This window comes from Protopterus annectens, chromosome 4.part0, assembly GCF_019279795.1.
Source record: "Protopterus annectens isolate FY-2018-M chromosome 4.part0, PAN1.0, whole genome shotgun sequence".
Lineage (NCBI taxonomy): Eukaryota > Metazoa > Chordata > Ceratodontiformes > Protopteridae > Protopterus > Protopterus annectens.
Genome location: NC_056733.1, coordinates 254,291,602 through 254,317,079, shown reverse-complemented (window position 1 = coordinate 254,317,079; position 25,478 = coordinate 254,291,602). Strand labels below are relative to the sequence as shown.

Sequence of the window (25,478 nt, the reverse complement as noted above, 5' to 3'; positions counted from 1 at the left end):
ATTCCAGAAAGCCGCACATTTTATGAGGATGTAACAATCTGTATATTCTGCAAAAGTCTGGACAGTTGGGAGGTCACCGCTAAGAGGCGAGGTGTCCGACTCCGCATGGATAAACTTCCAAAAACATCTGCACGCAGCTCGCTACAACTACATTACTACCGCAACAGAACAAGACTATATATGCGTCAATCGATGCAATAAATGCATGTTGATTTCCATATGGAACCACGTCCAAATCGCGTGTCACTCAATATAGCCACTCCCACACGTTACGCATGCTAGTTGTTGTATATTAACTGCAGGTTGATGGAAAAGTTGTTCTATTAACATTTTAAGTGATAATATTTAGGAAATGTCGCTGATTCACTCCCTCCCCTTTTAGCCTCCATTCTTGAATAAATAATTTGTGAGAGATGGTGAATAAAAAGCGTGCACGGCTTCGTTTCAAGTGACACTGAATTAAGAACTCTAGACACACTTGAGATATGTAAATGTGAATAAATAAAATCCACACAGAGTAATTCCTAAGGATTGGACAATAACTTCACAGCGTTTATTTCCCGATTTATCACAATTTATCCGATTTCCGGTTCCGCAAAAAATCTGCCAGTAGAGAAAGGCGACGAATCCAGTTCCGTAATGTTTATTCCGGTTTGGTGACGTGTTCAGGTGTGTGTTGTATAGTTGGAAGGGATCAGGTAAGATGTACAACTGTAGGCTACGTGCAGATTATTGTTATTTATTTATTTTTTTTAAGTACTTGAATATATTTCAGTAGAAGTTATTGTGTAGAGTTAATTGGAAGTATCTATAAGTAGATAACTAACGTGTCTCTATTGTTAACTTGTGATTTTTTCAGTTTATGTCCTCTGAGTATTAAGATTTTTGCACTCTACTTTGGTCACGCTGTTTCATCACTTTAGCGATCTGTTTAGTTTTTCTCTTGCTAATAACAGTTTAGCTGAGCGTAATCCTGCAGTTTCTGTTGAGTTTCGTAGCTTTCCCTCAGTGTACGGATTTTTTTTTTACAACTGTGTTTTATCAGCTAACGGAACGCGGAGCTTCTGTCATTTTACAAATGTGGCGTAAGGTGGCAGCATTATTAAAGCAAAGTTGGCAATTAGTGTACACAAGCTATTATTTGTTGTGGAATTTTAATTATCCGTGATATGGATTATTTCAACGTGTCAGTGCACCTTTATTTGTGAAAGGAGATTAATATCTCAGGCAGTGGCTGCTGGTGACTTCAAATCGAAGGGGGACTGCAGGAGACAGCGGAATGGGTGGAGTCAATGGGGATGGGTGTGACCACATAGAAAGGGGAGGAGCTATGCTCAAAACCTCAAAAACTGTAACTTTAATTAAATACGCTGCCCTGGGTGCCAAACCATCATTATGAGAGTCCAATCAAGACAAAATGAAGTGTAGAAGAAAAAAAAAATTTCAATCCATTGGCTGCTTGACAGCTTACTTAATATCTAGATGGAAACAAAAAAGATGCAAGGCATGAAAAAATAAATGACTTTTTAAATACATTACTGGAATGCCAGGCAAAATCAAGTATAAGAAAACCAAGCAGCACTTAACTCAAATCACTTCTCCTTGCACTCCAGTTCTAATTATAATTTATATTCAGCTTCATTAAAGTACCAAGTGACATGCTGAAAGTAGCAATCTCTGCGATACTCCCACTTGTAAAAATGTTTCTTATCCAAAAAAGACCTGCTGCCTGACAACAACTATCTACTTGTTTCAAGGGGAAAACATGATCAAAGTAAAAAATGAAAAGCAAACAAGAAACAAACTCAACATATATTGCTTAAAGGATTACTGCACACCGGACCACACATGCTAGATTGGCATTCTGTTTAGTTTGCAGGTAAAGCCTGTAATGAGCTTAACATAATGTAATCCTGTCCTTTATTACAAATACTGTCATATGCATTTCAATACTCGAGGCTTATACGTTATCTAGTTATGTAAGTATTCTCTTCATGGCAACAACAGAAAGGCTTTCAATGTTGGCAATACTGCTTATTAAAACTTACTTGCATCTTACAATATCAGACAAGCTTATCTGATGGTCATTAAAGCACTGCTACTTAAACACAGAGCAAAAGGCACTTTCTGAATAATAATAAGCATAACTCAACAGTATAAAAATATGACGGAAACGGAACATTCTGCAAATCAATAACAGATGAAAAGCCACTGTAGTTCTTGTGTTTACCTTGGATGGGGGGGGGGTAGTCTGCACATTTACACTGCATAACTGCTCCTTGCCTTGCTTGGACACATCCAGAGTCACTACATGGGGGAGTGGGGTGCAACAAGTTTGTCGCAATTTGAAACGTCTCTGACTGATGGCGGTGGCCCAGACACATTTCATATACTCTCAACCTCAGATCAAGAAATCTGGATAAGGCCATAAATAAAAGTAGGACAAAGGTCCAAAAAATACAGACAATTTTTAAATGCTGCTCTTACAAACTTATGAAGTTCAGTAAGTCTTGCATCAGCATGAATTTTCTGTAGGGTATGAAATCTGAAACTCAAAACACCTGTCAGTGAACCTCAGAATGTTGCAGAAATGCTCATCACTGTTGCTTAGTTTTCCAACTTGTAAAATAGCACCGGCTTTATGCAAAGAAAAAATCTGAGCAGATAACTTTCCAGCAGTTCTTTATATAATTAAAAAAATAAAAAGGTGTGGTTACCTGCTCAGATGACTGTATCATTCTGGCCTGACATATTCTACCTGCAAAAGCATTCCATTTACTTATTTTTAATGGATAAGTGAGATAGATCTGGTGTCCAAACTGAAATCTTCTGCTGGATACCTTCTTCAAATATAATAAGCCCATAATGACTTTTGTTTCCTCTGTCTTTTGTTTCAGCACAGCTTGTTCAGAGGTCGCCAAAATTCTAAGATACACATAATTACACATTTAATGATTTCAGATAATTAAACTGACGTACCTAAGGAAAACAATTTGTGCCAGCGATGTACATGTTATTAATTGTTTTCAGAATTATTGAAATAATAATTTGTTTGTCTTTAGTGAGTGGGTTTAACGTGTCTGTTTTAAGAAGCAATTTGCAAATTTTGCTTTGGTATGTGAAGTTGAGTCATACATTGTGGAAACTGCAGTTTTGAGATTCAAAATCATGTCTGCAGAATGTAGATCATTTGCAGCTTTTTTACTCTCACTACTAGAATTAGCTACAATGCCAGCTTTTTATTGTCTTCCTCAGTCCAGATTTTTAGGGGAAAAAACAGGAGGACCATGATACTTCGGGTCTTAATGTTGTTTGCTTTAATGATATATTTTATTTATTTATTTAAATTTGTTGACCGGGAGTGTCCTACTGGACGTAGATCCATTTTCAGCGGAGGCCCGGGGAGAAAAGCTCCACAGTTGAAATAAACAGACAGTTACATTGGATTACATAGCGATTAACAATTTACATAGCAATTACTTACAACATATTTACAGATGAAGAACATAGTACATCAGTAGACAACTAGAATCTTTATCTGTGAAGTACATAACAGACATTAACAAATGTTACAATGAGAAGTTCCTGCTGTATAATAAGTACTAGGCTTATGAGCATCTGAGCTTGCTATAATCAAGGTAGTTAGTGGAGTGGAAAGAAAGGTAGTGGTTGGGTGGGGTGGGTGATATTATATTAGAGTGGGAGTTGTGGGAGATTTTAGGCAAATGAACATTACATTCAAATATTGTAATACATGTAATATATTTAATGGCATCCCACTTGTTAAAGTTGCATATAAAATCTACCAAATCTGATTTCAAAAGGTGGTATGTCTACATATCTTTTCACATAAATACATAACCTGAAAAATGACAAGTACATAAGTGACCATGGCAGTCACATTCTTAAAATTGCAGGAAGCAGAAAACTTCACGTTACCCTGGTAGCAGTTTACTAAAGTCTACACCAACCCAGATAAAAGCATGCAGTTATTTTGATTTAGTCCTTTAGGCATTCAAAGACAAATAGATACTGATGGTTATTGCTGATAATCCCTGCCTCAACACACAAGACACACACACACACACACACACACACACACACACACAGAGTCATTTGTGTGTATGAGTTACCAATATATGTATCCTTCCTCCTCATTTGATGTAAAAATTCCTGCAATTATCAGGGAGAGGTTAAAATGCAACCAGACATTAGAAAGGGCAAAACTTTCATGAAAAAAAAGAAATGCTTAAAATGGAAAACACAGCACAGCAACATGGAAAGGGTTCTGCTGATCTTGTCTATAATTCTGCATAAGTATCATATTGTGGTAGAAGAAGTAAAGGTGCAGAATGTAACAAATTACATTTAACAAGCTTCTCTGTATTGACAATGATTTATATACTGCTTGACCTAGAAGGTCTAGCATTCTGAAACTAGACATGGACTTCATTTTGGTGCTGTGCATTGTAAAAGGCATTCTGGTGACCTGTATCAAATAGGACCACACAAAAGGAAGCTGATTATCAGCCCTTAACCCAAAGAGAAAGCCACAGATTCTAGAGTAAACATAAGTCATTCACAGGAAGAAGTCCATTCAGAAATACAATATTTTTGGGCTCCATAATGAAATGATGGTACATGGAATGTTGAGTGTCGACACAATGAAAAAAAAAAAGATTGGACATGCAGGAAAAGAGTGAATCCCGAACATCATTCTTCTCCTTTATACTTCTTTTTTGCAGGAGCCTTCCCCCCTCACCCAACTTATATATAATAACTCTAAGATCACCATATCTTGAAGAAAAGGCACTATTCCATACACACACACACACACACACACTTGTGTATATATATATATATATATATATATATATATATATATATATATATATATATATATATATATATGTGTGTGTGTATACATTTTATAGATATACACACAAGTCGTTTGTTTTTTGCCACTGAGTCTCTGTGTTTTGGAACTTGATCTACTGGGTGCCAACATTTCAAATGCTTAACGTTTTGTTTTGCCCACAGCATAATTCCTTTGGAAACCCATACCTCTTAACCTGTTGGAGCAAGAAATCTGGACAAAGACTAAAGAAATGGGGGAAGAAAGGCCCAAAAATAGTTACAGATTTTAAACAATGCTCTTATCAACTTAGAAAGTTACCAGAACAACAGGATTTGTATTGTCGTGCATTTTCTGAAGGATATGAAGTCTGAAACTCAAATGTATATCATTATTTAGTAGCTTCAGCTGTATTGATTTGCCAGGCAACCACAAATTTTATGAGGAACACACCAAAAATCTGGGCATTCTGCAAAACTCTGGACACCCAAACAACTCATTCATTCCTTCTGTAGTGGCAATAGCAAATCACATTTATTCCTTATCCAAGGTAGGCACCCTGAAGCTTGGGATGGAACCATCCATCCATTCTCTCAGCAATGGACAGTTGGGTGTTGGAGAGTGTTACCATCTAAGCGTACTGGGCAGGGCAGTAGCTTAATAGCATAATAATATTGCTTATCGAATGAAGGGATGATTTGGTTTGCTATTTAATTATTCTTATTTTTGGACCAGAAATGCCTTATGCCATCTTGTTGTTTAGTTTGGTGTTATTCTACCTTATTAGAGTTCATCGTTAGTCATATTTTGCATCTATATCTTTATTAGGTAAATTCCTTTGACAGTTCACAGCAGCATACTGTCCAGATGAATCCACCCAATCCATCCAAGGAGCGCAGGAGGCACCCCATCACACAAGTGTAGCAGTAAAATGTAGTGCTTTATTATGTCACTTACAGCTTGGAAGCACAGTGCGCAAACCCTGCCAGTACTTCATATCTTTTAATGTCATTACAAATAAAATGAAATATTACAAAGCCACAACAAGCAAGAAGGAACATCGTTTAATGGTTTTATTCAAAAAGAAGATATACAGTAAGGGTAATAGTTACCCACTTTATAAAAACACACACCTCTTCAAAGTAGATTTGTGGCTTACAGCCATTATGTTAAGTTGCACTAAAAGGCTAGAGGCGCCATTCCATGAGACAGTTAAGGATTCACAAAGTAGACAGAAATTACCACTCCAAGTGCAAATCATTTTTAAAATGCAGGATATGCAGAACCACCAGAACCTTAAAAAGAAATGCAGTCTGTATGTGACTGAATGAGAGGTTTTCCTTTTTCTCCATTTCTTCTTTTTTCCATGCTTTATGCCGAATATCATATTTCAAATGGGACATAGCTTCTGCCATTATCTAAAAATGTATACTGTAATGTAATTCACCCAGACCCGTGTATATGTATATCTATCTATATGTATATACAAATGCACTACTACTGTAGCATGTGTCCTGACTCCTTGGTATACATAGGCTGCACAATGCATGTTATTGGGATGTCCACACTCCCACACATTTCATTTACTGAGTACTAGCTCTATCTGTAATTCTTACCTCTATAAAGTTTATTTTAATACATTCCACTTTTTCCTATACGAGATCTCTAATACAGAAAATGAAAGCACACCACATCCCAGCAGCTCACTAGCTATTCTAAGATGCAGAAAAGAGTAAGACGTATGCTCCTCATCAGCATGCACTTGCAGTTCAGTCACTTTCAGTGAGTAATAGTTTCATATATCCACACCACACCTTTATCTTAAATGCCATTTTTCAGCCTTTCCCCAATTGCAATACATTGCACCAGTCAGGGTGAATTAAAATTTAAATGACAATTTCTCCAGGAAGATAGAATCTATATTTGGGATTCCTTCTCTTCTCTCAAAGGAACATAATAAAGAGTATAATTACTTACTTTAGTTCTGCACCTTCACTCTGTTCTTCTTCTAACTTCTTTTCTTTCTTCTTCTAACTTCTTTTCTTCTTTCTTCAGTTCTTCTTCTTGTTCTTCCTTCAGGCTTCACTGTTTCAGCACAGGCTGCACAGCACAGCTGACAAAATAGCGCCCCAAAAAAATTAAAATCCACAATGGCAGTTATTAATTAAAAAAATAATCATTCCTTCCCGGAATCCCATGTGTCTGTCACACAGTCACGAATCAATACACAGTCACAATCTAACTGACTATCTGATTGATTCTCGCTCTTTTCCCAGCACATAAAGCCCGGGAAGAGAGCAACAACCAATCAGCAGCATTTAGCTCAGCAAGCACGTCATGACGCAGTCCGAGCCCCTTCCAATTCTATGCGGTTTGGAACCGCATAGACTTCCCCCCGGGCTGCAAATAAATACAAAAAAAAAATCTATTTAAAACCGCCGCAACCCGAGGCGGTTAAAGTGCGCATGCGCATACTTGCGAGTCGCGGACTCTGAGAGATCCATTTAACCAAAAAAATACATCTGCCAAGTCTGTCACACAAAAAAAGGTACTTTTTTTTTTTTTTTTTTTTTTTTTACATTTTCTTTGAAATTAGATGAGGGGGCTGCAGTCCAATGCTACGAGCCGCCCCTGATCTCGGGTACTTTTTCCGTTATCGGGGCAACAGGAGTAACGCGCACGCAATGATTGCACATTGGCCCTGAACCACTTGTTTTGAAAGACAAAGAAACCTGCATGAAGACCCTTTTTTACTGCCTTGTAACAAGTCAGTCTGTATAACTTGTCATACGGACTTGATCAATCCCTCCCCCCAACAAGTAAAATTGGACGGTACTTCCAAAAGAGCAGTGACAGCGCACATTCCACTCTCTGATTGTGATGTTAATACAAATGCCAGCAGCAGGGATTACTCCCTGCTGCAATACAACCGAAGCTAGCAAGCCCTGGCTATGCCTGTTTCTTTTTGGTAAATGGTGTATTGGTAACTTTTTTTTCTTAGTTGCTGTCACTTCTGTAAGGAGAAAATTGAAGCTTCTTATCGTATCTGTTGTACTGTGTGTGCATCCATAAAAATTTTTTCTAAGAACAAATCTGTCTTTTTTCCCCAAGGTAGCCACAGTGGCTTCATCTAAATCAACCATTCAATTGCTAGTATTTGTCCCGAATGACAGCCATAAAGGAGAATACTTGTGCAGTGAGCTACATGTTCACAGTCATCTCTGATTCTACTTGTGTAGAACCTAGTCTATCACAAAAGAGTCTGTTCTTGTCATTTGCCACCGTTACACTGGGAAAGAAAGTTTCTAAGATCTCTTCTAAGTTACTGTAAACCATTACTCTACACAAGTAAGAGAAGACTACAAAGGAGTAGAGTTCACGTGTTACTGTTTTGTTGTTTACAGTGAATTACATGTGAATGCAACTATAAGAAGTTATCGTGGTCATTAGACCTGTTGCCCCGATAACGGAAAATTTACCATATCTCATAGCTTTTCGGTGTAATTCATGAGGAACAGGTCCACATTTTTTTCAGATTAAATTAGATTTGACATTTGTTCCAAGTAATAGTGAATTATATCTGGTCAGTACATAGAAGATTCGTGTGTACCTTGGTAAAAACAAACTTTTAAAATAAAATATTCAGTCATCAATTTATACGTGTGTGACAGTGTGTGTATTCATAGCTCTCAACTAAAGAGGGACAAATCTCAACAGAATCAGTGACAAATCCAGAAATAAACAGGGGCAATCAAGGACCCTTTTTAAAATATTACTACTGTTAACAGAATAAGATAATGTGAATTAATGTACATTTTCTGAAGTAAAATAAGTCCTTGCATCTAGTTATCATTACTTATTAAGATGTGCAGCAGGTAAGGGTGATAAAGGATAATGAGGGAAACCTACTCAGTCGAGGAGAGTGTGTTGAGCAGATGGAAAGAGTACTTTGAGGGGCTGATGAAGAGAATGAGAGGGAGAGAAGGTTGGAGGATGTGCGGATATTTAATCATGAAGTGCAGTGGATTAGCAAGGAGAAAGTAAGTATAGCTTTGAAGAGGATGAAGAATGGAAAGGCTGCTGGTCCAGATGACATACCTGTGGAAGCGGGGAGGTGTTCAGGTGAAATAGCAGTGGAATTTTTAACTAGATTAATGAAATCTTGGAAAGTGAGAGGATGCCTGAGGAATGGAGAAAAAGTGTTTTGGTACCGATTTTGAAAAATAAGGGTGATGTGCAGAGCTGTAGTAACTACAGGGGGGATTAAATTGATCAGTCACAGCATGAAGTTATGGGAAAGGGTAATGGAAGCTAGATTAAGAAGGGAGGTGATGATTAGTGATCAGCAGTATTGTTTCATGCCAGGAAAGAGTAGTACAGATGCGATGCTAGCTCTGAGAGTGTTGATGGAGAAGTACAGAGAAGGTCAGAAGGAGTTGCATTGTGTCTTTGTGGACTTGGAGAAAGCATATGACAGGGCGCCTAGAGAGGAGTTGTGGTATTGTATGAGGAAGTCGGGAGTGTCAGAGAAGTATGTAAGAGTGGTACAGGATATGTACGAGGGTAGTGTGACAGCAGTGAGGTCTGCGGTGGGAGTGACGACTGCGTTTAAGGTGGAGGTGGGATTACATCAAGGATCAGCTCTGAGCGCTTTCTTATTTGCAATGGTGATGGACAGACAAGGTCAGACAGGAGTCTCCGTGGACTATGACGTTTGCAGATGATGTGATCTGTAATGAGAGTAGGGAACAGGTAGAGGAGACCCTGGAGAGGTAGAGAGAGAAGAGGAATGAAGGTCAGCAGGACTAAGAATATATGTGTGTGAATGAGATGGGAGGATAGAGGAATGGTGAGGATGCAGGGAGTAGAGGTGGCGAAGGTGGATGAGTTTAAATACTTGGGATCAACAGTTCAGAGCAATGGTGAGTGCGGAAGAGAAGTGAAGTAGAGAGTGCAGGCAGGACTGAGTGGGTGGCGAAGAGTGTCAGGAGTGATTTGTGACAGACGAGTACCAGTAAGAGTGAAAGGGAAGGTCTAAAAGAGGGTAGTGAGACCAGCTGTATTATATGGGTTGGAGACAGTGGCATTGACAAAAAGGCAGGAGTCAGAGCTGGACATGGCAGAGTTAAAGATGTTAAGATTTGCACTGGGTGTAATGAGGGTAGACAGGATTAGGAATAAGTATATTAGAGGGTCAGCCCAGGTTGGAAGGTTTGGAGACCAAGCCAAAGAGGCAAGAGTACGTTGGTTTGGACATGTGCTGAGGGAGGGATGTAGAGTATATTGGGAAAAAGATGCTAAGGATGAAGCTGCCAGGTAACAGGAAAAGAGGAAGGCCTAAGATAAGGTTTATGGATGTGGTGAGAGAGGACATGCAGGTGGTTGGTGTGACAGACCAAGATGCAAAGGACTTGAGGAAATGGAAACAGATGATCTGCTGTGGCGGCCCCTAATGGGAGCGGCCAAAAGAAGAAGATTTATTAAGTGTAACTCACCATCATGTCTCCAAAAGTCACCCGTTTTAGGGCGGATTAAGAAGGGACAGAGCTAAAATTGTGTCAAAATCGGGAATGTCCCTGAAAAATCAGGGGCAGTTGAGAAGTATAGTGTGTGTGTCTGTGTGCGTGTATATATAATATATACACACACGTATGCAATTTTTTATATATATATATATATATATATATATATATATATATATATATATATATATATATATATATATATATATATATATCTTTTATTTTATTGACATTTGCTTACCGGGAAGGGCCTCACAGCAACAGGTTCTCCCATTCGATTCTCGTCTGGAGCGCCTTCTGTGCAGAGTCTGCATGTCCTCCCCGCAGTCGAGTAATGTTTAAAGACATGCAGATAGGTGCGTGTGTGAATGGGGGTGTGCCTTCTTTGAAGGTTGGGTGTTGGGCTGGCAACTCATCACAGTAAAAATCCACTGCCAGTCATTAGTGGACCGGAGTTCCGCTGTGGTGACCCCTAACCGGGAAAAGCCGAAAGACTAAGACTAGGCTTACCGGGAAGGTCCACTGGACCACAGTGAGCCCATTTTCAGTGGAAGCCCAGGGAGAAAAGCTCCAAGACAAGTAACAAAATACAGTAGTTGCAATGAAGCAATACAAAAACAATATTAAAATACAGTAGTTGCAATGAAGCACAACATAAAAAGCAAAAATTCAGAATAATAATGGGAAGAATTTGTAATGAGCAAGTTCTACTGTAAGTGGTGGAGTCGGGGGCGTTACATGTTCTAAGACACAAGCAGTTGAAATTAGAATATAATACAAATATGTATTGTCGAATTACATAGTTCATTGGAAATTCAGGCATGAAGTAGTTACAAAGAAAAGATAGTAATAGTAGGAATCCGTATTGACATTTCCAGTTATTAGAAATGTGGGGGGGGGGATTAATTTAGGTAAATTCAAGTGAAGGTGTAGAACGAGAGATATAATTTAGGCAACATCTGGTGAAGCTATAGAATGAGAGAGAATGGTTCAAGATGCTAGAAGGTAGAAACAATGCAAGGTAGTTAAGAGAGGCTAGTGTCATATAGGAGGCCAGCTGAGACTGAAAGGGAGTAAAGATCAAGTAGTGGCTTCAGGCATGGCAGGATGTGCCTTTGTGCAGTTACATATTCAACTGGAGAGGAGATGATTGTGTAGGGCATGTTTTGAAGTTAGAGGGAATTGTTCACTGTGTATAGAGGAGGGGAGGTTATTCCAAAATCTGACTATGGTCCAAGAGTATAGTAGTTTACCTGCAGGTAGGATTGGTTGATGAATTTGGATTGTGTTGGTGTTCTGAATGTAGTGGGCTGAGACGGGAGTAAGGAGCTAAGGGCAAGACATTTTTATGCTTTATAAATAAGTTTGTGTGAAGTGGTTAGCTGTAAGAATAATGGGTAATGTGGGAATTTTAGCCATTGCAGTTTTCTTAAAGTGCTACAGTGATGGGAGGAGTGACAGCTGCTTGTAGCAAATTTTGGAATTTTCTTTTAGCAGGTTCCTAGTTTGAGTGTCAGGGAAGACTGTAGATTAATTAACAAGGTGCACCATACGTTAATGAAGGTAGGAGATAGGAGAGGGCTAAAGCTTGTTTGGTTGATGAGGAGAGGAACCCGTTATACCTATACAGAAGCCCTAGTTTTTTATGGATTTTAATATTGGATTGGATGTGTAGGTCGAACTTGAGGTGTTTATATAATGTACAAACAAATTTTATTAGTGCTGTTACTTGTCTGCTGTTGAAGTTGTTAGCATGTGTTCCACGTTTTGCGCACTTGTTTAACATTTGCCACATTTTGTAGAGCCACGTGTTCCTGATATGCTCTCAAAATGGTTGCAAGTGTATATGTCTGAACACTGCTTCACTTAGTAATATCTTGCATTGCTTGCCACCTTTCGGGTATAGTTACTGGTGGCTAATTGGGTAACCACTAAAGTCTCTCGTCAGGACAGGCTTGGTTTGGGGAAGCTGTGTCTTAAAATGTGAAGAAAAATTAAAATGTCAGGCTAGTTACAAGCATTTTTTTTTTCTGAAGTGTAGAAAATTGGAATTTCAGAAAAAGTGGGTTCTTATTTTCACAATGAAGTGAATTCCAGTCTGTATGGATTTATGGTATTGTTTCTCCTGCAGAATGTCAGGTTTTGGTGTGATGCCTCAGTTTGGTTCTAAGCATCACTGTCTCGTACAAATTTTGATCTTGATGACAAGTAATGACTGCTTTGATCCTGTTTAGTCTGATGATTGTCCTACCTATTGGGTAAGACAGAGATCATAATCAATCTGTTCTTTCACTCCCAGGAATCGATTTTTGTTCTATTTAGTTTTGAATTATCACCATTTATTTTTTTTTTGCTTTCTGCTGTGTAGCATTATTTTCCCATTTTGCTCTCCCAAGTGTGTCTTTTGTATAGATGTATCTTAAATCAGATTGGTGGAATCCGTTGCAGAATTTAAAGTTTTTTCACATTCAGTGTGTTTCTGTCATGAGTGTTCATATTCTGCTGTCCTTGTAAGACCCTTTGAATGTTTACAGGAGGAACTGTCATCCTGAAAGAAACCCTGACATGCAGCCTTTTCTCCATAAAAACAACTTGTACAGTAGATGATGTGTAGTGTTTCAGTGTAGTTTGCTGATTAAGGACCGTTTAAGAAGAATTCATGAATTCAGATTGTTGGAACCCTTGCCAGTGCAGCTTGTAGCACCATTTCATGCAGAAGTAACATTTTATATTAAAGTACAGCAGAGGGCACCACTAACACTGCCAAAGCAAACCAGAAGGCAAAAACAAGAATCCAGAAGAAGACTCCTGTTTGACACCACAGCTTGAATGAATACCAGTAACAACACGTTGGTATGAAAAAAGTCCAAAGAAGCTCTTCAAATCAGCACAACACTTTATTCACCAGTAATAAAAAGAGAAACGATAAGCGCTTTCAGCTATTGCATCCTTCATCAGATCGTAACTGTTGTTAAAAACTAACTCGTTTAAAAATGAATAGACAGCCAATCAAGCTAACAGAATAACCAGTGGCAAGTCTGCAAAATTAAACCAATTGGGATATTCCAAGGTACATCAGAGGGATTGGGATTTCTTTAGTTGTAGCATGTCCAACAGATCTGGGTTTGACATAGCTTTATATGTTAGGCAGAGATCACATCGGAGTAGGCGATATGATACTGAGTAAAGCTGGAGTTCTTTGAGATGGTCAGTATAGGGCATATGTTTGAGACTAGTAATCCCCTTTATGAGGTACTTCTGTGGCCTTTTCAGCTGCTGCAGATGTCTTGTGAGGTACATTCCAGAAGGGGCATTGTACTCTATACTGGGTCTGAGTGTCGAGTAGAGGGGAACAATGACCTCTCTCTTCTGGATGAGAACCCTTTTGTGATAAGGTGTGCAATGTAATGTCAACTAACATATATTAGGCGGATATATGGGCACGTATCATTGCTTGTTGTGTTTTATATAGCTAGTGGGGTTAGATTGTAGTAGTAGTAGTAGTAGAACATTTAGTAAAAGTTAAGATTTTCTCTGTCAGTTCAGAAAACAGTGTACAGGAAGGAGGTAGAGTAAAGGTTTGAAGGGGAAAGAAAGTGTAGATGGGTGAAGAAAGCCACTTTAGCATCTTTATTAAATCGTCAAATTTTAAGTTGCAAAATGGGTTCATATACAGTAATGGAGAAATATGAAAGAAAACAAACTGTAATAAGTTTCCATGTGTCTTTTTAAACCATTTTCATTAATTCAGTTACATAATTTGCTCAGTTTCTGCTTTCTCTCAAATCTCACTCCTCCTGACCATCACTGTGCATGTATTGTCCCCCTCAAACAAAACTGCTCAGTTCCTGTTTTCCTTAAATCTTTCCCCTTCCTGACCACTGCATTTATTGTTCCCACAAAATTCCCATTTTTTATTAAATTTGCTCCTTGCATTTTCTAAACAAACCACTTCTAGTTAATCTCTTCTACAATATTCAAAACTTCCATTAAAATGTTTCCCCCTGGTTGCTGATCTCTTGTGTAAAGCAAATGCCCCTCTAATGTAATGTTCATCTGGAGGTTATATGTTTGTCTGAACCTGCGCTTCAAACACTCTGGGTCTTCCCTTGATTCAGCCTGTACAACTTTGACAATTTTCATCTTCTCCTTTGTATACTGCAGGTGCATACACAAATTAACCCTCTCTTTCTGTAGCCTCTGACCCAGCTAGGTTTATCGAAATGAATGCCCTGGTGCATGCATCTCTATTTGCATAAGCTGATTGTATAAAATATCATTCTCTCTCAAATATTCTCCAATTCTCTGCAATATTCTAATCAAATACAAGTAGTAGGGGGTTTTCGAAATCCATCCGCCATATTAACACATATGAGTGAAAGATTTTGCAAATAAGCACAAACATGCACATATGCCAGAAACTTGGCCAGTATTTGCAACTTTGTCCAGTGCCTTTGCACTTCTGAATTCATACCTTTTGGGCTTTTTGAAATGATGATAATGAACAAACTTGTAGTACCTTCAAAACTGGATTTTGTGAAATAAACTTCTTGGGCACTTTATTTTTGCAATATCATTTTGAAAGGCTAAAATGCTAAAGTCATTTATCATCACATTGTTAAAAGTTATTTTAAGAAACATTTCAGCAACTTTACTTTGTGACTGAATAACTCTCTGGCACAGTAATACTATGTCTTTTTTAAGAAATCACTTCTCATCAATGTAAGAAACATGTTTAATAACTACACAGTGTGAATAAATCATACATCTCTTGCCCAAAACTCAGTAGTACTTCAAAGTAATTGCTCTTTGCTAATAACTGAACATCTAAAATTTGACGCCCATATTCAAACTATCATCAAAAAAACACTCATCCCCCCCCCCCCACACACACACACCAGAAAAACCATAGCCTCCTCCTACCTTCTCATCCCTCTCTCATGTATGGTGCACCTCTGCTAACCAATCTCCAACTCTGCCTACAATCCAAACTAGAATCCTGCTACAATAAAATAAGCAAATTTTCCACCAATTCAAAAAACTCATCCCACCATTGTCACTCTCTCCATACCCTGCAATGGCTCGAACTTCCCAATTACCTGAACTTCCTCAAACTCACCACTGCCCACAAGCTCTTCTTCAAACCTTCCAGCTGCCCCTGTCTCGCTACCCCCTTAACCCTCTGTATTCCTAACTGCTCACTCAGATCAGAAAAGTAAAACCTCCTACAAACCCTCACGACCCCCTGGCCGCCACCTGCTACCCTACTCCATATCTAAACTATGAAACTCTCTCCCTTCCTCCCTTCATAATACTGCAACTTCAAATCTCTTGTTCTCTCATCTCCATCTCTCATCTCCATCCCCTGCTACACCTACTTCTCATACCATTACTTTGCCTACTACTAAACTCCATTAAACTAGTACTGGACAGCCTTCTGTTGGACCTTGGCTAACCGTAATAGATTTTCTTATATTAGTAAATGTATCTAACTTTTATGCGTACAAAATATCCATCAGTGTCCTATTTGTATTTCTTTGCATGATTGTATTATACCTCATATGTATTATGCTGTATTCTCAGCCTGATTTAGATTATTATACTCTTTCTGTATGCTTGTAATTGTTTATTGGAGTTTTTCTCCCCGGGCCTCCACTGAAAACGGGCTCTTATTGGCCCAGTGGACTTCCTGGTCATCAAATTGAAATAAATAATTAAATCTGCATACATCACAATGAAATGTCCCCAAAATGCAGGTACCTTGGTAGGCAGCTCTTTATAGTACAAGAAACACTCTAATGGCGGCACTTTGCGAATAGACACACCCAGCACAAGAAACTTTTTGAAATGTCTATACTTTGACTCTTCCACACTTTGAATAAAAAGAAGTTATGTACTTGCTGTAAAGTTCCATCTGAGTAGTTAGACTTAATTTGTCATCAACCTGTGGGTTTCGGATCCGAGCCGGCAGCTTTCCAAGCTAAGATCCGATCTCCAAGCTCCTCCCTCTTACCCATAATACACTGCAAACTCTTTCCAACCCTCAGATCGAGTTTGCCACCCACAGCGTGACACACATCAACCCAAAGGGCATAACCTGACCTGAATACATAAACTAGGCTCACCAGACCCAGAAATTCTGAGCCCAAGAACAGATGTAATCCACCAAGGTCAGGGGGAAGGAGGGAGGGAAGGTTGATGACAAATGAAGTCTAACTCGGATGGAACATTATGGTGAGTACATAACTTCTTTATCTGAAGTAGTTAACTTCAATTGGTCCTCAACCTGTGGGACAGAGTCCCCAGCTACCAAAAGTCTTGGGAGGCCTTTAAGGAAGGATGTTTCAGAGCACTGCAGAACCAAAAGAGAAGCCCTCCCTCTAGACATCATGTCCAACTTGTAATGAGTAATAAAAGTGTGAGAGGAAGCCCAGGTATCCGCTGAACAAATGTCATCCAGGGAAACTCTGGACCAAAATGCAGCAGACGTAGCCATAGAATGAGTAGAATGAGCATGAATCCTGGCTGGTTCTGGTAATCCATGCACCTTGTATGCCTACAAAATGCAAAGAGAGATCCATCTAGCAAGAGTGACCTTTGAAACTGGTTTCCCCAAAAAGGGTTTGGCAAAGGAAACAAAAAGCTGATCAGACTTGTGGAAGGGTTTAGACCTATGTAAGTAAAAGCGTAACTGTCTGTGAATGTCCAGCAAATGAAGTTTGTGTTCCCCTTTATTTTGAAAGTTAGGGAAAAATACTCTTAGATTAATAGACTGACCTTAATGTTCAATTCCGAAGCGACTTTAGGGAGGAAAGAAGGGCTAGTCCTGAAAGACACCCTATCCTTATGAAAAACGAAGTACAGGGGTTTCATACATAAGGCTTGAGGCTCCGACACTCTCCTGCCCGAGGTGATAGCTACCAGGAAAGCTGTCTTCCCTGGCAAAAATTTCAAATCAACTGATGCAAGTTTGAATGGAGGCACAACTAAGGCCTGAAGAACCAAGGTCAAATCCCACGGAGGGGAAGGATGCTTAATAGGAGGTCTCAGTAAAAAAGTACCTTTTGATAAAGGTCTTAACAAATTCTGGCAGCAGCTAGAGGACCTGAATTTTCTCCTACATGAAAATGAGATAGCCACCAGCTGGACTTTCACTGTGGAAGAACTTGGTCCCCTGCTGCAAAATTTTAATTTGAGACAAAAATTCTAATACCACTGGAACAGGAGCAGTAAAGGGTTCCAAATTTCTCTGAGAAGCCCAATTGGAAAAATGCTTCCATTTGCTACAGTACACCTCTCTGGTAGAGGACTTGTATGCCACCACCAGAATGGACTTATGGGGGAAGAGAGACCGTGAGTCCTGGCAATTAATGGAACTGGAGCAACCAAGCAGTAAGTTTGAGGCTGTCCAGATTTGGGGGAGGAATTCCTGAGGTATGACGAATGGGATCCAATATCCAGGGTGGTGCTAATAGATGAGACTGTAGGCAGGGAAACCAAATCTGACGAGGCCAGAATGGGGCTATGAGGATAATTCTGCTCCCCAACCGCCGAGCTTTCTGTAAGAATTTTGTCATGAGAGGAAGCGGGGGAGTACGCATAAAGAAGACCAGGTGTCCAAGCATGGACAAGAGCGTCTCTGTGGTTCACCCCACTGGGGAATCTGAGTGAAAAACTCGCTGCACTTCACGTTGGACAGTGATGTGAAGAGATCGCAGCAAGGCTGACCCCCCACTTGAGGAAGATCTGTTCTGCTACACAAGGGTTCAGAGACCACTCGTTGGGCAAAAGGGTAGTCCTGATCAGTTTGTCCACTAAAATATTGGACCAACCCGGGATGTGCATTACTATCAGAAAATAGTTGGTGGAGATCGCCCATTCCCACATTCTCATGGCCTCTCAACAAAGTGGGTAGGACCTGGTTACCCCCTGTTTGTTGATATACCAGACCACTGACATATTGTCTGACTGAATCACAATACTTCCCAGAGGAAGAGCAGCACGAAGGGCCTGCAGCGCTAGAAGGACCGCCCTCCTCTCCAGAACATTGATGTGCAGAACGGTTTCGTTTGGGGTCCACGTGCCTTGGACAGTCCTGCCCGAGCAATGCCCCCACCCTAGACTGGAGGTGTCCATGGTCACCGTGGCTTGGGGCAGAGGTGTAACAAGAGACATCCTTCTCGCAGATCCTGGGATTGAAGCCACCACATGAGAGAAGCTTTGCACACCTTGCTTAGAGGAATCAGGAAATTTAGGGATGGTATAACAGAGACCACTAAACTTGTAACGTCCACTGTAACACTCATATGCAGACATGCACAAGGAATGAGATTTATGGCTGCTGCCATGGATCCTAAGGCTCTTGGGACTAACTCTGCTGGGGGTGAAGAAGTCTGAAGAAGTGCCAAGACATGAAGGGTCAGGTTCCGAAGTCTGTCTGGAGTCAAAAATATCCTGGCTTGAAGAGAATCTATTCTCGCCCCTATGAAGTCCAGAATCTGAACAGGCTGAAGAGAGGACTTCGTAAGTTTTATTGTGTAATACTCAGTAGATTTGATTAACGGAAGGAATGTTTGGCTTGAATAAGTTGATTCCTGGAGGGGGAGGTAAGGAGCCAGTCATCCAGGTATGGGAAGACCTGAATGCTCTGGAGCCTCGGGTGGGCCACTACAACTGCCATGACCTTGGTAAACACCCTGGGGGCTGTGGTAAGACCTAAGGGTAGGACCCTGAACTGGTAGTGATTGGCTCCTAGCCGAAAGTGGAGAAACCTCCTAGATCGCCTGTCCATCAGGATATGATAGTACGCATCCTTAAGGTCTACCGAGCACATCCAGTCTTCCTCCTGTAAGAACAGCAGAATGGATTGTTATGTGACCATCCTGAACTTCACCTTGGCAACGGACCGGTTCATCGTGGATAGGTAGAGAATCTGCCTCAAGTCTCCTGTCTTTTTTGGCACAAAAAGAACCTGGAATAGATGCCTGATCCGGACTGGTCTGGAGAGACGGGCTGGATTGTTCTTTTTTGCCTAGCAGCTTTTCTATTTCCAAAGCTGCCGCCTCCCATTGAGCGGGTGGGATGTCCAGGATGCACCTTGGGGTTAAGGGACTTCGTGAAGAGCCTGGAATAACCTCTGGATATTATTCAAAGCACCCAGCGGTCTGATGTGTTATGAACTCCCATTGAGCTAGGTGCTTTGAAAAATGCCCCCTAACTGCCTCTAGAGTGGAGCAGTTGGGCAACCCCTCAGGGCTGCTGTGCGGGTCGATCTGATTCATGTGACCTGAAGTTCTTCAGTCCCCCTCTGCCTTTGGGCCGGCGTCCACCTTGTCCCCTTCTGCCTCTAGGGGAAAAGGAGTCTGCAGCATCCCAGGAGTGCTTAGACTTTGGAACAACAACTACTTCTGCCCTCATGGATTCCTGGAAAAGGACCTTTTGAGGGTTGGAGAAGCAGATCCCGATGGCCGACAGCATCTTCCGGGCGGAGCCATCTGGGGCATATCAGACACAGGCTGTCCCTGGGAGGACTGGATGACAGAAGACGTACTCACTGGCAAGGGAGTGGGGGTGGACTGAGTGAGGGGTATCGATCCTCCTGAGAGAACCCTCTCCACAACATCGAAGGCCAAATGGGAACTGGCTTCCCTGAAACTGATCGGATGAGGAGGGGATCGGAGCCGGGCCCGGAACAGCCGGACCCAGAGGGATGGTATGTCCCTGCCACAACGGAGCTGACGACACTCATCACCTCCTGATCTGACACCAGATCTCTGCTCCGAGAGCTTGGATCCGACATAGGATCCAACAGACTCGAGGACATGGCTGGCATCGGTCAGAGGAACCATCGGCGCCGACCCCATGACTCCAGGGCTCCTCGGATCCAGGGACTCCGAAACACAGGGATGGATCGGAGAAGGAGCTATCGGGACGAACATAGACGCCGAACTCCCCGGCGGGAGGGGGAGCCAGCAACACTCCCATCTGCAGTTGAGTCTGCAAGAACCTTTTCCAGTCCATGTCAGCTTCAGAGGGGCTTCTCGTAGATCTGGAGGAAGCCACTGACACCAGCGGGGAGGGCCAATGTGAGGATGACCTTGAAGCGGGCCAAGCCCCCTCCTGTGGCGCCAGGGAGACTCTTGGAGAACGGAGCCGAGGGGAAGACAGTCTAGGAACTTTCTCTGGCGTAGAGACCACTTTGTCCGGGGGGGGGGACGGATCAAAGTCCGCTGGCCTCTTACGACCCCTCTCCTTGTCTCTGCCTCTCTCTTGTTCTCTTTCTTTGCGCTTCTCCTTCCTGGCCTCTCTATCTCCCTGTTAAGAAGTGGGAGTCCCAGAGACGGGAAGAGGACCAGAAGCTTGTACAGCCACAGCCGTGGCTGAAGAAGCCGATTGATTCTGCTGGGAGAAGACCAGTCAGAATCAACTTGACCCTGCGATCCCACAGAGCCCGAGTGTTAAAGGCTGCACAAGTCTTGCTGCCTGAAGTAAGGTGGGGAACCCCTAAACACACGACGGCACAGAGTATGACCATCAGCTGGTGACAGCTTATGGCCACACACTGTGCATTTAGAAAAAATCGGCTTGTGGGAGTCCAACATAGCCACACTACAAAAGGCTAACTAGTAACTTAACGCGCACACACACACCAAGGTCGGGAAAGGGAGGCCTACACTAAGATAAAGTTTGCAACTTTAAACTTTTTTGTTTGTTTGTTTTGTGGTAAAACTGAGGGAGGACAAAGGGAAAGAACTAAACCACACACATACATACATACATACACACACACACCATATACACACACACACACACACACACACACACACACACACACACACACACACACTGAAATAGCACAGTTAAAGCTAGAACAAAAAGATCCCACTCTACCTGCCTGGAGTTCAGAGATCACGTCTTGGCGAAGTCGCGGCAAATGAGATCTGAGGGTTGGAAGGAGGTTGAAGTGTAGTATGGGTAAGGGGGAGGAGCTTGGTGCTCGGATCTTAGCTTGGAAAGCTGCCGGCTCCGATCCGTATCTGATCCAAAACCCACAGGTTGATGACCAAATGAAGTTAACTACTTCAGATCTTTAGTTATGCCCTAAATACAGTACAAAGTCGTAGTTATGCCAAAACACATGCAGTCACCTTACTTTATTTTCACTTAATGTGCCTTTTTTTCCCTCCCTTATTTGTTTTGCTTGTTTAAGCCCTTTTCATGCCCAACGTACTTTGTTGTCCTCATTTTACTCAGCCCAGTTTTGCTTTAAACACACTCGTTTTGCTCTAAACATGCTCGTTTTTGTTTTATTGTTAATCATTTCATGAAATACCTTTATTTTACACATTTCCTTGGTTAACAAACTTTCGTGCATTCCACTTGCTCAATAATGCAGTTTGTGCCCTTGTAATGCCCCTTTGTCTTTTGTATCAAATAGTTTGTGCTATTTCTCATTACCTTTGATTCTTTTCTGGGTTTGTTTGTGCTCTTTTCTTTGTCAGTTGTACCTTCGCTGTCGTCCCCGCACCTCATGACTATGAATATTAATTTCTTAGATCCCGGTTCTGATACCATGTCACTCTCCTGTTTAGAACACAACAGAAGAGTCTTCGTGGGTTCTGTTCAAACAGCTTTATTTTATACACACACATCACTGTAGAATATTACTGACTTTAACTTAAGCAACTTGTATACAAGCTAACAAACTGTGCTCTTGCATGCTCTGTCCCTGGCTGCTCTTTTAAAATGGCATTAGGGTTTGCACATGTCTGGAACTTATACATGCACGTAGAGCCTTAACATGCTTCTTAAAGATATAGCACACACATCACTTGCGCTCCGATCTACACTTGCCAAAATAATAGCAATATTTTTTTAAGTCTGTTAATATTAAGTGTTAAGTATTTTACTTAACAATTGTCTGAAGCTTTAGCAATTAATTTAAACATCTATCCCACTAAAACAGGGAAAATGTATTTCAATGCATATTTACATTCTCACTCCCCAGACCACAGCATTAAAGTAACTTAAACTTGTTTTTGTCTAACTTTTCTTATCTTTTTACAATATAAAGCTTGGGTAAATTGCAACTATGAAATTACATTTCTTAAATATCAGTAGAGTCTACAGCATTCACTGATAAACCCTTCGCTGCCTTGCATTTAAAATACCAGTGACTGCTTACTGTATAGAACTACTTTACAGAATAAACACGTCGTCATTGCTGCCTTGCATTTAAAATACCAGTGACTGCTTACTGTATAAAACTACTTTACAGAATAACATGTTGTCATTTACATCGCAAAGTTTTTTATACCAATATAAATAAGAATTAGAACTCTTAGCATGCAGTCACTTCAGTCAATTTTAGTGTCCTCCTGAATGTTAATGATAAATGTGGGGTTTATATTTGTATTGTTTTCTTATATATTCACTAATTCCAGTTTGTTACAGGCCTTTTTCTTGATCACCTCTGTCACAACACTAGCCTTTCTTTGCAAGAATGGCAGATGTTTCAGTGACATGTCTCTGGGCTAGATAATTGTCAGAAGATTGAAAAGCAGAGTCCTCTTCAACTTGCTGTCTGTGTCTGCTGGCTGTACTTTGTTTAGTTTGATATCAAATAAGGAAATAATCTGTAAAAAGGAAAATGAAAACTCCAGCAAAGCTAGAACATCCACTGAGTGACCTCCCAAACCTCTTGTATCAGAGGCACATGGAATATATGCAAATAATCCTTGTGAACATCAGGTATTTCAGCTAATTGGTGATTCTGAAAGCCCACGACTTTTCGTCATTTTTATGGACAATTTCAGGCCAATAAAGCCAAACATCCGATACCAAGGATAATGGCAGGCTAAATGAAAAGTTACATTTTTTTGTTCTCTTCCCTCATGTTCATCTGCATTCAATGTGTTATTCTCATAGTTTAGGGATGTATTATTTTTGTCTTTCTGTATATAGAAGAACAGGGAATTTCCTTTGATTTGTGTTTCATCTCCAGACTTGCTCTTTTCTCTTGTGAATGTAACAGACTCATTTCCTGGTCTTTCGTCTTTGGTTTATAGAGAGCAGTGAGAAAGGGTCTTAGGAGTGCTTGGCCAATGGCTCAGCTCTGTATGTGGACTCTGTGCACTGAGAACAGTAGTGGATATCCCTTTTTGCCCTTGGGGCCAGGTTATATTGTGTGAAATATTTGAAACAGACTTGTGTACACTTTCTTGCTACTACTTCACCCTTGTTAGGCAGTGGTGGGATTCAGACCCTGTTTGTGCCAGCCATCTTGATGTTAAGTTAGTGGTATCCTACCATCTGAAGGTAAATGTGGGTAGTAATATCTCACAGTGCTGACATCAGTGTCATCATACTATCACAGCTCCACAGTATCTTGTACCACCAAAAATGTCTTTGATCCCCCCAGCAAAAAAAAAATTTTGAAGACAGATGTGTATAGCAACTTGAATCGCACACCTAGATCTTGACATCCACTGATTGCAGGTGTTAAGCTTGCATCTCTGCCTTGCGTACAGCAAATAATTTTCCAGAAACACTCTAGTATCCTAACTTTTTAATACTTTACTTTATTTCTGCTCATATGATTGCATCTTTAGGAGTGTAGGTCTTTGCTGCTTTTTGAAGGCTAGATTTGGAGCGTGCAAATGATCTATCTCAATTAACAAATCTTGCTGTGGAGTGCCAGTCCCCTTGTCTTTGTGCCTCCATTAGATTAGGGCAATGTTTCCAGTTTCTTTGTATTGTAGCAAAAAAAAAATCTTGAAGTATCCTGTTCAGCATGTCTTTCCTCCAGTTTGAATCTTGGATTTCTGTAGTCTGTCATCTTATCTGAATGGCTGATTAAAGCTTGTTCTTTCCAAATTTTTGTCATTTGACTTTCCTCCAGTTTTGGACTCTAAACATCCATGACATTTGTTTTATTTTTTTTTTCTGTGCATTGCTGGAAGCCATCTACTGTACTGAAACTGGAACTAGAGTTATTTTTACTGAACTGTTGAGGTTCTTCAGCCAAAGCTTTTTCTTTTCAGATTAGTTTTCTCTTATCTTTTCTAAATGTTTTTCTTTGCTGGCATCCAGACAGTTTTACTACTAGTCGGTCACTGAATTTTACCCACATTGATAACCCTTACTGGAGTTTCTCTGTTTTCACAGTGGGAGAGCTATAATCAACATGTGTATTATATTTGTTGGTCAAGTAGGTATGGTGGTCCAGAGATCCTTTTCAGGCCTGACCTGGGCCACATAGAACAAGATTATCATTTTAAATGCTAACAACTTATAATAAAATTACAGACCGTATGCGTGTATAATATTATAAAGTAACAATCATTGCATGTTACATACAGCAATATAAAAATTGTGTGTGTGAGTAAATGATAGAAAGGTTGTAAATCTGAATGACTAAATTAGTAAAAAGTGTAGCTTATTGAAAGCCAAATAGTAGAGATAAGAGGGGAGAGAGGCAGGGAGAAGGTTAGCATAGTACATATGTCTACAAAGTAGAGAGTAAGTAGTGCACTTGAGTCTTGAGGTACATACTTGAAAACTAGGTCAGGGAAGAGGATATGTTCCTTTCCTTTAAAGATTTTCTATAATCCTTCGTGGCAGTAGTGGACCTAATCTTCTGTGGTACTTTGTTCGCAATCTGTATTTGACAGTGTAGGCTGAGTTTGTGTACTGTTGCAGAAATTCTTTAAGAGGAAAACAGTAGAAATCAGAAAAAGTTAATATCTTCTTTTTTTTTTTTTTATGGATGTCTGTGTTTTATGAGCAATGTCATGCAATCTGTGGGAGGAGTATTTGCAGCTATCTTGGAAGACCTTGTTTAATGAGACACTGTGGTGGCTTGGTAAAAGGTAGAAGCAAATAGAATTTAGCATTAAAAGTTGTTTTAAGTTTTTAAGAGTGGTTATGATTTTATTAACCAGTTTTCCATGGAAGTGAAGGATTCTTGAATGACAGTTTTGGAGTTGTGATAAGCAGACTATTTTATTGTGGAGTCCTCAATATGTTGAGCTGCTGTGGCATATTTGTCATCAGTTTACATCAGATTAAGATGTTGATAGGAGGCCTGGGGATGTACCCTT

The 25,478-nt window shown here is 40.5% G+C and overlaps 1 protein-coding gene across 2 annotated transcripts in view; it reads left to right on the top strand.

Annotated features, from left to right (window-relative positions):
* Positions 1-310: 310 nt before the first annotated feature.
* LOC122799289 (transmembrane protein 248-like) overlaps positions 311-25,478 on the top strand; it is a 665,932-nt gene continuing 640,764 nt past the window's right edge. The window contains exon 1 of one of the 2 annotated variants that reach the window (XM_044068247.1): positions 311-698. The gene's annotated coding sequence lies outside the window, so the exon portion shown is untranslated. The remainder of the gene's footprint in view (positions 699-25,478) is intronic. The other variant, XM_044068249.1, reaches the window with a different exon arrangement.